The following is a 14,675-nucleotide window of genomic DNA, read 5'->3' as shown; positions in this document are numbered from 1 at the left end:
TCATATTGGTGCATGTCTTGCTTTGGCAATGTGAGCAAGATATGGTCGACAAGAGGTGCTCCAAGTCTCATGAGATCATCATGCAGAGTGTTGGACTTGTTCACGTGAAAGTCCCACTCTTGCCGCAGTTCGGCATAATATTCCCTCTCGTTGGAATCTCTCTCCCTCCTATAGTTATTTGGAAAATGAGGTAGCATCCAATTGCGCATTGACATTGGAAAATGTGACTTCTGATCGGTATATGTAGATGTTTTGCAAGGGTAGACATAAATGGGACATCGATATGTGTAGATATTTTGCAAGGGTAGATGTAAATGGGACTTTGTATAGGAGTTTTGTAAGGGCAAGTATTCATGTGGATGTGACTATATGTAAAGGTAAGTATTCACGTAAATAAAGATGATATGACTCGACAGTGTATTGTTCAGTGAGGTGTTGAGGAGCACATGTAAAACTGCGAACATGACTTGGCTATACAGTGGCACCTGTTGGTGCATGTGGTTTGTTGAGGTAGCTGTTTGATATGGCTATAGCTTGTGCTACAGCAGCAGGTTGGTGATGTGTATTGCAAAAGAGGTTATGTATTTATTCACTTGAAGACTATTCAGCATTCCTATGCTTCATCTGACATGACTTGATGAGACAGTGCCGAGTTGTGTTAAATGTATCAGAAACGTTTCAAGGATGCTCTACATCCTTGAAAACGGTTCATTGCAAAAGGATGCATATCTGTTTATTGATGTGCGTGTAGGTGATATGACTGGACAGGGTTTACGTGAAGACTATTTAGCATTCCTGTGCTTCATCTGACATGACTTGATGAGATAGTGTCGTGCTGTGTTAAATGTATCATAAACTTTTTAGGGATGCTCTGCATCCTTGAAAGTAGTGCATTGCAAAATGATGCATATTGTGTATTGACGTACATGTAGGTGATATGACTGGACAGGGTTCATTAGTGTGAAGCTATTGAGCAGCACATGTAGCACTGCGAACATCAGTGTAGTAATGGTGGATAGCTCACTCCCAAAATTGATGCATAAACTTTTCAGGGATGCTCTATGTATTCATGTAAGTGTTGATGGGTACTTGTGGTCAGGGTTCAATAGTGCTGAGCTATCTACCGTAGCTACACTCATTGCTCCCTATGGTGGTATTTGGCAAGTGGGATTGAAGAAAGCTGATAACAACATTTGGTCCAGAAACTTGGTAGGCGGGATTTCATTGAATACCATTTTATCTGTTATGGTTATTTTTTAGTCTTCAAATATGAAGGAAATTCAAGCTTTCATGTTCTTATATTTGATAAGGCTGCCACAGGGATTCAATATCCACCCAACAAGAACTGTAAATTAAAAGATCATCAGGTAGAAATAATAAACTTAGATGAAGATGATACAAACATATCTCCCTCAGATGATTTGCCCACAAAACATGAAGTCAGAGAAAAGTTTGTTACGAAAATATTTTCTAGCATGTCCAGAGGAAGAGAGAGAGAGAGAGAGAAATCCAAGCAGCCGAAAAGTTTAAGCCTAAAAATCCTTCTTTCATTGGTATCTCACGGTCGCATAATATGGTAAGTCTTTATACATAATATGATCATGATGTTTGCTTAAATATGGCCTTGAACCATATAAGCTTTAATGCTTAGTTGTTTCTTCTTCTTGTGCAGTATGTACCTGCTGAATTTTCTACCAAGTATATTATTGGGAAGCGATTTGTCACATTTCAATGTCTTATGCTATTACCCCCCATCAAAACTTATTTAGTGATGAGATTTGAGAAGGGATGGGTTGCATTTTTGAAAGAAAATAATTTAGAATAAGGAGATGTTTGTGTCTTCGAGGTGATCGAGCGGAAGCCTGTTGTGCTTAGTGTCTCAATATTTCACGTGGTTGACCATCAGAGTTCATACTAGGATAACTTGTTTAAATTTTAAACTAGTGATGTTTATGCTTATATTTAATGGTATGGTTTGTATTTGATGGATGTGGTTTTAAGACTTTTCTCTGACCAGTTTGGTATGTCTTGTTGAAGACTATTCAGCATTCCTGTGCTTCATCTGACATGACTTGATGAGCTAGTGCCAAGTTGTGTTAAATGTATCATAAACTTTTCAGGGATGCTCTGCATCCTTGAAAATGTTGCATTAAAAAAGGATGCATAGCTGTGTATTGACGTGCATGTAGGTGATATGATTGGACAGGTTTCAATAGTGTGAAGCTATTGAGCAGCATGTGCAGCACTACGAACATTAGTGTAGCAACGATGGACAACTTACCACCAAAATTATAATGAACCAATTTAGGGATACTCTGCCTCCTCGAAAATGGTGCATTACAAAGGGTTGTCCATCTATGTATTCATGTGAGTGGGGATGGGTACTTATGGTCAGGGTTCAATAGTGCCGAGTTGTTGAGCATTGCATGCAGAACTACAAACATCACTGTAGCAATGGTGGACAACTCACCCCTAAAATTTTGCTTACACTTTTGAGGGATCCTCTATATCATTGAAAACACTGCATTGGAAAAGGGTGCATATATGTGTATTCACGTGAGCATGGATGATATGACTGAATAGGGTTCAATAGTGCCAAGCTATTGAGCAGCACATGCAGAACTATGAACATGATTGGGCTGAACAGTGTCGAGCTGTGTTAGCCTTCTCCAACCTCACTTGCCAAATGCTATTATTACGAGAAGTGAGTGTAGCAACATTGGAGAGTTTTATCCCCATATATTCCCTTACAAACTTTTCAGTGAGTCTTTGCGGGTACAAGATGTAGTTACATTTTCTCAACATCAATGTAAAATCACATGAGTGCAACTATGCTTACATCAATGGCTTCTGATCATCACAATTGCAACATTAGAGAGCTTTGGAGCAATGCTACAACAAACTAACAACTTGAATGAAACATTTTAGAGGTTGATCAAGCTTTTAGGCATTTGACCAATTTCTAAGTAAGCCAAATATTGTCGTAATGATGACCTTGTGTGAGCCATATGGATTTTTAGTGAGTGAGTGGTTAGTCTAGTTTGGATGAGTCTGTATGTAATGTATCTATATAAAGTAGTATACTAGCAGAACTAAGATACACGGATATGCGTATATGATACAACGGCTCAAACAAGTCATATAAATGAATTATTCATATTATTGGTTTGTGTGTATGAGTCTGTATGTATTGAATCTATTAAATTTTCCTACAAGTAATATGCAATAAATTTAATTTGGGTGATGAGTGTTATGTGTGTAACATTTCAAGTTACATAGACAAAATATTGGAAACATCAACATATCTATTTGGAGGCATTTCACTTCCTAAGGTTTTTCCTACATTACAACGTAGAAGACATTGTCCAACTAAGGCACAAGAATCATATGTAGCAACAAAGAATAGTAGAGAAAACAAGAGAAACTGATTTCATACGTGGTTTGGATGAGTTTGTATGTATTGAATCTATTAAATTTTCCTACAAGTAATGTGCAATAAATCTAATTTGGGTGATGAGTGTTATGTGTGTAACATTTCAAGTTACACAAACAGAATATTGGAAACATCAACATATCTAACTGGAGACATTTCACTTCCTAAGGTTTTTCCTACATTACAAAGTAGAGGACATTGTCCAACCAAAGCACAAGAATCATATGTAGCAACAAAGAATAGCAGGGAAAACAAGAGAAACTGATTTCATATAAACTTAGCCAAAACTAATGAACAGTTAATCTTTAGATTTGCAAAAATTGAACGTACATAATCATCATTTTTCAAACATTAACAACAACATTCTGTATTGCTTAGAATGTGTAGGCATTAACAACAACGTCTAATGTTTAGATAAAAATTTTTAGAAATCATCATTACTTAAATTTGAGAAGTCTAAAATATCTCTTTCATCATTTAATGCAATAATTTCATTAATAGACTTAATGGCTTGCTCTTGTGCCTTCCCCTTTAGATGCTTCCTAGCTTTTTCAATTGTGTGAAAACGGTTTAGTCGCCTTTGCATTTGATTGTTTTCTTGTTCAAGACAAGCAAGTATGTTGGCAGGTTCATCTCTAGGTAACTCGGCTGAGTGTGCCTTAGGAACTCGTAACCCGTGCCATCGCCAATACACCTCTAACTCACACCTCTTCTTGTATAGGGTTGATCATGGTGGTTCTGCTATGGTGAACTCTATTGCAGTGGTATCTGTACTTAGTTTTGTAGGTTTGTCGACCATGATGTGCCCGACGCTTCCAAGACTCTCGTACGTGTATATTGGCATATTAACGAAACCTCTCTTCTTTCCAACCCATTTCCATCCATAGTGGCCTGTGTATGTCTGTAGTTGTTGATCTGTTGGAACTTGTGATGATTCATTTGTTAAAGTAGGTCCAAACTTGTTTCGTATTGTATGATTTGATGTTGAGGCGTTGCGACTCATAGCTTAATCAATCTATGAAGTTAGCGGGGTAGAAAGAAGATCATTATTGTGGTGCATTTATAACCTAATTTCATGGTCTAAGCATTACAATTTCAGTTATTAGGGCTTGTTATGTCAATACAGGCTGGAAAAACACTATATCAATAGGATTTAAAATGTTCCCAATGTCACATCAAAGGTGGGCAATAGTTGCAACATTAGATGTAAATGGGACATCTGTGCATCCAATTTCACAATTGTGTATTCACGTGAGTGTGGGTGTGAAACAGTGCTGAGCTGTTGAGTTGCACATGCAGAATTGCAAACATGACTTGGCTAAACAGTCGCGTTTGTTGGCACATGTGTTGCGATTAAAGGAATTTGCATATGACTACAGTTGGTACTACAGCAGTGGGCTGGTAACGTGCCCTTAGAGTTTGAACTTGGTCATCTTGAAACTTCGCTATATTGATTGTGTTTCATCTTTCACACTGAAATTACACTATATTAATTTATTAATTGTGTTTAGTCTTTCACAAAACAGATCCTGAATATCACAATGTTTATTATCTTTGATCATTTTTAGGGTGTTTAAACATCACGGTGTGTAAACATCACGGTTTTTATTAACTTTGGTCATTAAACATTTAGAGGTTAAAAGCATCACTTTGCATGAGGCAATGCTGTTACTCTTACAAATTACGTAGCCCCACAGCCTGAAACACTGTAATATCTCTTGTAATAATAGCTAATTAATGTGACACTGCATATTTGGAATACATATTTACTCGACCATTTGATAAAGATCGTGGTCATATACGTTCGATAATGGTAGCTAAATCAAAGACTCGCCAGTTTGAAGTGAAGCCCAATTGGAACTGACTTTGAAAAGTGTTATACCTTTGATGTTGGTGGCTTGAGCTCATTGTTATATCTGTTTAATTATGCTTGGTCCTTCACAAAACATTAAACATCAGGGTGTTTATTATCGTTGGTCATTTTCAAGGATGCCAGTCAAAATGCTTTCCCTATAATTTGTGACTGTTGGTTAGAAGAGATTGCACATGATAAAACCATCTTAAACGCTGAAACTGAGCTCTTAAACAATTGCATCCCATAAACATTTATAGGTTGAAAGCACCACTTTGCTCTCAGATCTTTGATGTTGGTGGCATGAGCTCACTATTATATCTGTTTAATTGTGTTTGGTCCTTCACAAAACATTAAACTTCATGGTGTTTATTATCTTCAGCTCACTGTTATCTATACTATTATGTATTGGATTCCTCATATTTTAGTTCAAAAATGCCCCCACACCCCTATGTTTAAGTAGAGACAAAATTAAGAGACAATCCGGTAACAATGCAATTGTAACTCTCACTAATACATTGCCCAAAATACCCTCATCATACCCACCTACAAGTTTTCAAGTAATGTGGATAAATATATAAATTAAAATTCCTACACTTTAAGACCCACAAACTCACGTACACTGCCAATTTCTATCTCACTTTCTATCTCTCACTCTTCTTCAGATTGAAGGCATTTAATTTAGCTCTACATCCTCCTTTATTTTTGTTTAAGTTGAAGACATTTACTGTCAGAGGCTCCAACAAGTTTTTAGGTTCTATCTTTTCACGTTGGCTTATTATCACGGTTGACTTCGAGATTTTAAATAGGACGGTTTGTGCTTCAAATGACTGCTTGAAAAATAATATTGGTAAACTACTTTTTTTAGAGTTTTATTTATTTTTTGTGTGGAATTTACGGTATTTTATTAAGGGAATTAAGCTACTTGGATGAGAATTAAGAATACTTGGTTTTGCATTTACATGTGTAGCTCATTGTGCATGATTTGATTCAACAAGACACTCTTTACTTATGCATGCATGTACTTATATATTATTCTTCTCTATTTTGGTCTAATAACGTAATATTTAATGTAATTTTAGATTGCCAACACTTTTTCTGGTTTATGGGTTCTAGATTTGGTAAACAATTTGGGTGCAATTGCGAGGTCTAGGACCAAGGAATTTATGGAGGCATTGTAGGCTGGAGCGAGGAATGTGTGCATGATTGGTCAATTTGGGGTTGGGTTTGAAGGGAATTAAGCTGCTTGAAGTGGTAATTTACGCTACTTTCTTTCGACTGTAATTTACGCTAATTCTTTTTAGAGGGTATTATGTAAACAAGTTTTTCCATGTTATTTACGCTATTTTTGTAAATGTAATTTATGCAACTTTTTTTTATAGGTATTATTATATATTTGATGTATTGTGTTAATAGTTACCCAATTGAAATGTCACATGAAGTGGTTGTTACCTATCATCCTTGTAAACAAATTTTCGTTGTATCATAAATTATATTTATCATTTATATAGTTCTATGTGAAATTCAATTTACATTTTTTTTATATAATTATTAATTTACTACTCTATAAATGTGGGATAGTTTTTAAACAGTACATGTAGTTTTCACGTGATTCAGTTTGATATGACTCGAATTGGGGCAACGATAACGGGCTGATGAGGGTATTGTGAAAAAGTTTGTGTACATATTCACGTGAAGCAGTTTGATAGGACTAGACTTGACGCAAAAGTAGCTGGCGTATCTAGTTACTCTTTTTTTTTTTGGGAATGAGTTGGTGCCCGTTGTAGTTATTATTGCTATTGTAGTTATTATGACTATTACTGGTCGCTAACCCATGCGATGCATGGAGCAATTGAACAACACGATGAAGATTAACATTCTATAAGATTAACATTCGTATACTCCATTGTAGTAGCGCGAAATCAATACACTTAAATATTTGATTAAAAAAAAATAGTTAGACCTAATGCGAGAGTGCATGATGTCGTGCGAAGTATCGCTTTTTTCTTTTTGGATGAGTCTGTATTGCAAGGTTTCATCAATAAATTTTGTAATGAAAATATGGTGCATGAGATACAGTCTAGACGGGGACCAAATTCAGAATAATATAACTACTGATTTAGGAGCGACAACAATATCCAATCAGTGGAAAATACATGATTGAAAAGTAAAACCTCCAACAAAAACAGTAGCCTAAAGTCAAGATATAGCTTGAGCCATTGCTCCAAGGAAAATCTCCTAGGTGGTTCATCAGCAATATCAAACCCTGTAAACCAATTGTGCTTTCACAAAACTTCAATTTGTATTAATAATCACTATAATCTAATAACATGTGAGCGCTGTACAAAATTATGAAATAAATCTTATTTACATTTTCGGATCAACTTGATATTATATAGAATCACATAATAACATAAAAAATTCTTACAGTTAGAACAATTTCAATAATACTAATAATATTAACGTTGGGCATGAAACTAACCATCATATTAATATATCAAATTACTTTTAACAGATACCATGTTCTTCAAACTGCCACTAAAATAACAAAATATACAACTAGTTGAAAGCCACTTCATAGAATTGTCATACAATTCTCCAAATATGCTACAACAACTACTAAAAATTCGTCCCCCCTTGGGTACAATGACCAATGGCAATCATCAAGAGTCAGATGGTGGAGAAGGTGGAACAGGACGTCTATAGTCAGCTAAGTCTACTCAAAGAGCTGCAATCTCGGCAAGAAGACCATATAGAAGTTGCCCATGGGTTGCTTGAGTCGTCATAATGGTCTCCCCAAATATGCCTACGCTTAATCAAGGTTTCAAAGGTTTGCTCATTTTTGGGCATAAGGAACCTTAATTGATCAAACACCACTTCAGGTTTGGATGTAGCTTTGGATTTGCCCTTCTTAGCCCTCTTCAAAGCCATAACTAATTGATGGTCAGCAATGGAAACACGATCAGGGATAAAAAAAAACAGAACCAAAAACTGCATTACGAGGAGATAAACACAACATTCATACTACCTAACCCATTAATATTTTCATAGCCAAACAGATCATTTCATCACAATCTACATAGACAATGAAGTTTGAAGCAGAGAACAAAAATTGGAGAATAATGCACTACCATGTGTAGAAAATCATCCATACAATGTATCGTCTAGAGCAGTTTACAACAATACAATGAAGAAAACAATATTCTTATTCACAGTTTGTTCAGTTGGTGAAATATTTGTAATGCATTTTGGTCCGAGTCAATAATTTGAAGATAGAGACCTAGAGTATATAAACTTTAGTTGAACTCAAAGAGCCAACATGCAATTTGTTAACATATTGAATTTTGTCAAAATGATCAATAATGTCACACACTGATAGCAAGCATTCTAACAACAATAATATTATACATGAAACATACAAGTGGATGTAGGAAAACCTTAAATTGTACAAAAAATAGCATACAAAAAACCTTAAATTGCACAATGTACAATTCAAACATACAAACAGCATAAGGACTACCACACATATATGGAGCCACTGGCAAGTTCATTTTGTGGAAGGAGACTAGTTGAAGACAACCTACGAGATAAGCAAGTAACCTTACTAACAACAAAGCATTTAACACCCAATTTCATCACAATCGACATAGACAATGAAGTTTGAAGTATCATCCAAAAATGATTAGAGAATAACGTTCCACCAATGTGTAATTTTAAAGACAATAACGGTTAAAAGAGTCTTACTATGTAAAATCTTCGAAGAATTTGCGCAGGAAATTGTCGATTCTAGTCGGATGTAGCTGAGAGCAATTGAAGATGTAATTTCAGACTACTGCAAATTCTGCAGAACTGGATAAGGACAGTTTATACTGTGGGTAATCACATATCTTGATTTCTTAATAATCAAGTTATAAAGATACTTGATGATACACAAATCGAGTTATGTGCAGTGTGGTCCTAGACCCAGCCCAGATATTTGGACTGATCCAAATATAGTCCAAGAGGAATCCAAGTGCCCAGAAGGGTCTTCCATATAACCCGATTATTCCTGAATTGACTTATGTGCAGTGTGACACAGATAAGTCCAAGTTTTCGCTAGAACAATGTTGCACATACGGGTAAATACGATAATCTAGTTATTTGCAGTGTAACTCAATATCACAATGGTACTACACCACGACATCATTCCCGAGAAATCACTTAGAAATATTAGATAGTATCATATCGGAGTTCTTGAAGGAAACTGAGTGGATAAATTGTAACATCACTCCCAGGGAACTGTGACATCCCTCCTGAGGAATTGCTAGTGACGGACCTACGTGTGGGCTAGGGGGGGGGGCATGGCTGATAGGACTAGACTTTGGTCCTTTTAGTCCCTTCAAACCACTTACGTTCAATTTAGTTCATTTGGTCCAATTAGATCCATTTTGATCCAATTTTGACCACTTCAGTCCATTCAGTCAACTTTGGTCCATTTTGGTCCACGTGGGTCCATTCAGTCCACTTTGGTCATTTGCTCTTTTTGATCTATTTCGGTCCACTTGAGTCCCTTAGATCTACTTTAGTCCATTTGGTCCATTCAGTCCACTTTGGTCATTCACTTTTTCTTGTCCATTTTGGTCCACTTCCTTCCCTTAGATACACTTTAGTCCATTCAGTCCTTTTGCTCCATTAGGTCCATTTTGGTCTCTTAGGTCCAGTCCATTCGGTGCTTTTGGTCCACTTCGGTCTATTAGGTCCACTCTGGTGAATCCGGTCCACTTTGGTCCAATTTAGACCATTTGCTAGAGAACTCGGTCCTTTTGGTCTAGTTTAGTCCAGTCCATTTTGTCCACTTCAGTCTATTGTTCCCAAACAAACACTTAGGGTCTGTTTGGATAGAACTTATTTTGCTGAAACTGAAAACTAAAAACATTGTAGCAAAATAATTTTTAAATGTGTAAATATTATCGTGGGACTCATTTTTAATGAAAAAGTTGATAAAAAGTGGAGTTTGTGGGACTCGTGAACAGTACATTTATGCACTGTTCACAAAAGACCGATCAATGGTTGCGGCTAAAAAAAAAAAAAAAAAAAAAGAAAAAAAAAAGGAGAGAAAACGCAGATGCAGCACGTTTAAGTGCTATCCAAACATACACTTAGTTGTTTTAAGCATGCCTGAGTTAAGTTGAGTCTAGAAATATTTGATTGAATTAGTAAATGATATGAATTTTGTGTTGTTTCATCCTTATTATTAATAATAATAAAAAGGTGCATAACATATCCAATTTCATCCTTAAATTTTGAAGCAAGGTGCTAGTAAAAGTCATGTTAAAACTATTACTAAAATCTTAAAATTTAAGTTAATATAGATCATAACTCAATGAAATTAAAATAAAATAGTCATTTAACATAAACACGTAATGCGGGACTCACATTATTGATAATTCGTATAACATGCATGTTAGATTCTTTATTATTTGTTAAAAATAAGTTTGACACTTTAGATAAAAATTATCTAGAAATAAATAGAAAGTTAGAATGTGTAATGTTTTGAATAAATTTTATAAAAATTATGGATGACAAAGTAAATTAGTGTAAATTGTAGGAACTATGAAGTAAGAACGTTTCACAAATGGTTGGGCCCAATACAATAGAAAAGATCAACCATATATTTCTAGATAATTTGGGATATTGCAAGATCCTAGGAGTTGATGTAGCACTTCTCTGTAGTTGAGTTCAGTAGTTGTTACCGAGTCCTTGGGCTTAGGAAATTCTAACGTCTCAGCTCATGAATAGAAACTAAGTTTAGGACAAGTGTATGTTGTTGTTAAAGGTGCCTATAAATTGAGTTACAAGCCCTTGACAATCATCTTTAGCCTTGTATTTCTGTGTCCTTGACCATCCTCTCAATCTCTTGATTGGGTAGTGATCTTCTTTTTCATACCACAGGTCTTCTCTTCAGTGGAAACATTGATGGGTAGCATTACATCAATGGCAGCCTTAATGTCTCTACTGAGGAGAAGATCACTGGTGTATATGAATGAATTACTATTAGACTCTCTTTTTAGAAGAAAAAGGAAATTAATTTTTGTTTGGTATTAGAGGAAATGGATGGCTTCCTTTTGTCCATGAAAGATTTTTACTATTACTAGTGACTTGGGGTAGAGTATGAGAAATGGGTGTTGTTTCATCCTTAATCTTGAACCAATATTGATTCCTATTAAGTTATGCTAATTTCATTTTAGTTAGTGATCAATTTGGATGATTATTCCTTGAACCAAGTGGACACTCCCAACAAAAGTAAAAAGCATCAAATGGCCATGTAAGTATAGCATCTCTAGCAATCCCAATAAAAGAGAACAGTTCAATCCCAGCTGGATTGGTTTTGAGAAATTTTTTGTGTTGACTTTGCAATCAAGTTTACATTTCAAAAGAGAAAGTAAAATTCACTAATTGCATATTTGCACGTATTAACCGGATTGGTTTTGATTATTTAAAAAATCATAATCTAGAACAACCGAAATCATATGGAAAAAGGAAAACAAAACTAATGACTGCCAATGCCTCTATATACTTTATGCAATTGCTCTACTTCAGCATTGAGAAACCTTTTTGTGGTTTCCAACTTTGAAAGCTAAATGATTATCTGCAATTGGGGTTTCTATCCATGCATCCCCTAATAGTGATTCCTCCACCACCAACTGTAGCACAAACTAACTTCAAGCACAAATCATAATATAATACAATGCACTCGCATGGACAAATGCACCATGAATTGAATGCAAAGATCCTAGGACTCTAATTATAGATGGAGACGAATTTCATGTCTCTGTACCAGTGCCTCACATGGTTTTTTAGAGAGCTGGACACAGTTTTTTCGGAACCCACACACAACCACAGGGAGAAATAAAAGTCATGTTAATGCCACATACTAAAATCTCAAAAATTAAGTTAATATAGATCATAACTCAAAAATACCAACACACAAATCACAAATCCAGTCTATACATAAATATTGGTAAATACTAACAACTCAACAAAGATCAAATCTTGACAAAACAAATCTTTGAAGATTGAACATAGTAGTTGCAAAATAATAAGCTCCCAGAATGGTACGTATCCAACATTTTATTTACAATGCAAAGTTAGTAACCACTTAATCAAGGCATCTGAAAATGTGGACTTTGAACACAACATCGTCCCTCATAATCAGCTCAAATACGTAAACATCTCCTACTCGCAAAGTATTTTCCCTTGCAAATGTAGACCAACTAGTAGATACGACACATGATGAGTATTTTCCTTCATAAATGTATAACTTCATAGGCCATAATTGGTCCACAACTTGGAGCTTCACAGTGAGTATACTTCCTTTGGTGTAGTCTTTGGTAAAGCCTTTTCTCGGTAAGTAGTTGATAATGCCATGGGGTAAGCTCTGTACAAAAAAAATAAGACATATTTCAAAAATAGTTGAACCCATTTGAATGAAAAGTAGTTTTGAGGCAATACTATTGTTTGTTATGCTGATGGTTGGATGCTAGTTATGTGGATGCCAGTTCAATTTGATCATGTTGTTTGTAATGACTTTACATTCTTATGTGATTTCCTTCTACCACCTAAGATGATGCTATTTGAACTAACAATACAATGAAGCAAATCATTATCATGTTATGTCCAGCAACAAGTCTCTGCTACATGCTTTCTAATTGATCTATGAAAAATCAAAGTTAATGGGAATTGCATTTCTAAAACCTAACAATATGTTCAGTTGAAAGCTTACCGCACGATCCTTGCCATTAATGTATGATGGATGAATGATAACCGTGAAAAGGGGATTTTCTGATTTAAAAGCATTGGCTCTCACAAGATTTTCAGCTACACCATCATCTTTCTTAGGACACTGGTCATGTAAGAAAGACACATCATCCAAATTGAAATCAGATTCAATTTTAACTAACGGGTTGCTTTTGCAACCTACTTGATTTCCTCCAACCCCATGAGCTAATCCTGAAATGACCTGAAAATATGCAGTCATGCACATGATATTAATAGTAAACAGGCTTACAAAATCAACCAGTTCCTTACAAAAGTGTAAGATTCAAACCTGAACCCTCTCCCCTAGTAAAAGATACCCCAAACACCATTTTTGATTTCTCTAACATTGACCCTTTAGATGTAATGAGTTCAGGTCTGAAATGTGTATCCCATACTTGTAAAGCAGAAATTGTTGGATTGGTTTTTGCCCTCTAATGAGGTAGAAGGCATGGTAATGGTGGTTTCTCCCTTGTTTTTCTGCTTGGCATAAAGCCATCCATGATTTCAAGAGAGTTATCATCACTCTCATTATCTTCCATCCTACGAACTTGGAGTTGGTCATCTAAAGGATAGTCTATTTCTGTTGCAGTGGCATCAAATATGAGAACAGAAAATTGTGAATTTCCTTCATATCTGAAAACTAGCAAGTTCCACAAGGTTAGAGCATGATAGCTTGCAAATTCGCATCAACCATTTTGAAACCAAACCTCCCCATCATGTTTTGTGAACTTCATTCTCCATTTTGTACCAGTTAGAATCGTAAGAAAGGCCATATCTGACAGATCAACTCCATATTTGCTTATAAACTTCTTTGGAATCCACTTTAAAATGACGAACTTGAACATAAATGCAAGCTTTGTAAATAAACACATGCAATCGATCAAGCTCTATTCTCATTGTGTAGTCAGTACCAATACAGGAAAAAATAAATTTAGTCTTTCTTTTATAATAATACTTTAATAATTGTTCAAGGAAGAAACTTGTTGGATGAAAAAAAACCCAGGCGAACACCATATAGACAGTGGTAGAAAGATGAAATTAAGAAAATAAAATAAAAACTGATGGGATATTTTGTGCCACTGTAACCTACGAATTACAAAATGAAAGCTTTTATGACTACATGTAACATGGAACTAAGTTCACAGATTTTATTGAACTTGGTCATCAACAAATGTAAATTTTTTCAAGAATCACAAATAAAAAAGATCAAGTGGACGACATTAATTAGCATATGATTTTCAAAGAGAAAAAGATCATGAAATTAAGTATACTTACAAGCTTTCCTTCTTGAAGAGTTTGAGGCATAATAATCTTGAAAAAGTGTGGGGCCTTTGTGGTAAGATCAGCAAGACCATCCCCATTGTCTCTCTGCCATTGAGAAGTCATAGTTTTGGTTCGCTGAAAGCAAAGTTTTTTTTGTTGAGAATTGTAACTGTTGATGCTTCTTAGGCTGAGTACTAAAATAGAGTGCCCAGAACGGTCATTGGTCTTCCACATAACTCGGTTATTTTTTAATCGAGTTATGTGCAGTGTAACTGTAACCAATCCATGTTGTGTGCACTGTAATTGAAATGTATCCATGTTGTGTTGGTC

The sequence above is a fragment of the Quercus robur genome, chromosome 9, assembly GCF_932294415.1.
Source record: "Quercus robur chromosome 9, dhQueRobu3.1, whole genome shotgun sequence".
Lineage (NCBI taxonomy): Eukaryota > Viridiplantae > Streptophyta > Magnoliopsida > Fagales > Fagaceae > Quercus > Quercus robur.
This window is presented reverse-complemented; position numbering follows the sequence as displayed.